The sequence below is a fragment of the Salvelinus sp. IW2-2015 genome, linkage group LG22 (genome assembly GCF_002910315.2).
Source record: "Salvelinus sp. IW2-2015 linkage group LG22, ASM291031v2, whole genome shotgun sequence".
Taxonomy (NCBI): domain Eukaryota; kingdom Metazoa; phylum Chordata; class Actinopteri; order Salmoniformes; family Salmonidae; genus Salvelinus; species Salvelinus sp. IW2-2015.
This window is the reverse complement of record NC_036862.1, coordinates 29,954,605-29,957,371: the sequence shown is the minus strand read 5'-3', so window position 1 is coordinate 29,957,371 and position 2,767 is coordinate 29,954,605.

The window sequence follows — 2,767 nt, the reverse complement described above, 5'->3', positions numbered from 1 at the left end:
CTCTCTAAGTCAGTCTATTTCATGGCAGCTCATGTTCTAACATGTGTTCCCAGAGTGCACAGCGTTTCATTGTATTTCACACTGGCTTACGTCCTCCTCACACGTGCCACATCTGACAGTAACAGTCATGAAACTGCCTCATATTGAGCAGGCCATGAAATATTATCCTGTGATTTTCCCCCGGCTTATGTAATTCACTCGTCTGGAATCTGAAGACGCCGTGATGGACACTCTAATCTATTGCTATGAATGACTGAATTAATCCTTTCATAGTGGGGATGGTCTTTGGTACCGCAGCTCAACTGCTCTGATTGGATGGTGAGGCCTCACAAAAGAGCAAAAGCCCCTGCTACTCCACCTCACAAGTCCTCACTGCAAAATTGGCATTGAAATGAAAGCATAAGACTAACTGGCATCAAATGGTAACCTTATTGTAGTTGGTGAAACAGAAAAATTACTTTCTGGAGCAAGAGAAAGCATGCAAGTTAGTCTTTGCTGTCCTGCAAAAACTTGAGCCAAATGTGTGTGTGTGTGTGTGTTGTCAGGGGAGCCCTGGCTTTGACCTGTGCAGCACCACAGCTAAGCTAACCCACCTCTCACCCTCAGACCTCTTCATTCCACCACCAACCCACCCGCCCACAGTCGCATATTGATGGTAAGTGACACTGTGATTGTGTGGGGCTCGGCCATGCTCAGATCAGGGTGTCACTTCTGCCTAGCCTGATTGCCACTTTCTCGGCGCGGCGCGGAGGAGTTATATTGAGGGAGAAAAGGTCAGAAGCCATTGGTCATCTGCTCCCCTCTCTCCCAAATGACTTGTCCTCTCAGAGGGGAATGAAAACNGGAGGAGTTATATTGAGGGAGAAAAGGTCAGAAGCCATTGGTCATCTGCTCCCCTCTCTCCCAAATGACTTGTCCTCTCAGAGGGGAATGAAAACGGACAGGGCCGGCCGGGCAGCCCGAGTGGGCTGTGATCCAGGACCCAGCCCAGGAGAGGAATGCAAAGAAGGAATGGAAGGAAAGAGGGGGAGGTAGGAGAGGAGAGGGAGGGCAGCTCAGAGGGTAATGGATAGGAGGGGGGCTTGAGTTGTGTGTGGATGGGGAGAGAGCATAGAGCTCTGGGATGGAGCAGTAGAGGGCATCCATATGAAGGTCAAGATGGCGGAGACAGACCCCAGGACAGGTGGTATAGAAATATTAGAAGATCCAGAGCCACTTGTTTTGATCAAACAGTGCGGCTAAGATTCCTTAGGCTGCATCTATCTTCAGTACTGGAGAACTCACATTTCCTTTGGGGAATGCAAGAACCTACACATCATCTGATAACTGAGTATAGTGTTCCTACTGAACCAACTTGTGTGTTTGTGTGTATATGTTTAGACCAAGGGGGTTTGTCTTGGTGTGTGCGAGGAGCACAGCTATTTACATCTCCCTCCTTTAGGTGGCGCTGTATGTCAGCGCTCTCACCCCGAGCACACAACCCGCTCAACCACGCGTCATCACATACAGTCAGTGAGACCCCTACCTGCCTGCATGCCACTGTGCTGCCCCTGGGACTGACTGGCTGCTCGCCTGCCTACCTGCCTGCATGCCACTGTGCTGCCCCTGGGACTGACTGCCCGCCTGCCTACCTGCATGCCTGCATGCCACTGTGCTGCCCCTGGGACTGACTGGCTGCCTACCTGCCTGCATGCCACTGTGCTGCCCCTTGTACTGACTGGCTGCCCGCCTGCCTACCTGCCTGCATGCCACTGTGCTGCCCCTGGGACTGACTTGCTGCCCGCCTGCCTACCTGCCTGCATGCCACTGTGCTTGCCCCTGGGACTGACTGGCTGCCCGCCTGCCTATCTGCCTGCATGCCTCTGTGCTGCCCCTGGGACTGACTGGCTGGTTGCATGCCTGCCTGACTGCGAGCCTGCCTCTGTTCTACCTCTGGGACTGACTGGTTGACTGTCTGCCTGCGAGCCTATCTGCCTCGGTGCTGCCCCTGGAACTGACTGGCTGCCCGCCTACGAGCCTGCCTGCCTCTGTGCTGCCTGTCAGTCTGCCTGTGTGCCTGGCTGGCATGAAAAGAGAAGAGATCTCTGCTCCCCCCTCTTCCCAACACCGGCGCCCCTCCCTCTCTATGAGCTCATAGCCTCAGACATGGAGATCGCCATGGATTCAAGAAGGGGAATTTACCCAGGATAGTTTAACGTAATGAACCATCAGATGACGACCATTAAAAATGATTGCGACATATCGGCACTCAACGGCGTGGAGATCAGTACTGTACCTGCGTTTTGCCTCTGCTTGATTCTGTCCCATTTTGCCTAACACTAATTGTCTAGTTTCAGATCCGTTTGTTGAAAGATAAAACAATGAGATGAATGCTGAAAAGGTTTGCAAAGGTTTTTAATGGCTCCCAATGGTGATTTGTTTGAAATGGGTTGAGTTTAATGATATATTGTTCCGTCCTCCCAGAGAATAATTTTCACACACACCAGCACACACAGCACACACACACACCACACACACACACACACACACCACACAATCACACACACACACACACCACACACACACACACACACACACACACACACACACACACACACACACACACACACACACACACACACACACACACACACACACACACACACACACACACACACACACACACACCACACACGCCTGCTCTTTGGCTGTCCTTATGTGGGCTTTGTCTTCTGCCTTTCTCTCTCTCTGTCTGCGAGTGTCATGCCTGTGAATTCTGAAAGACCAT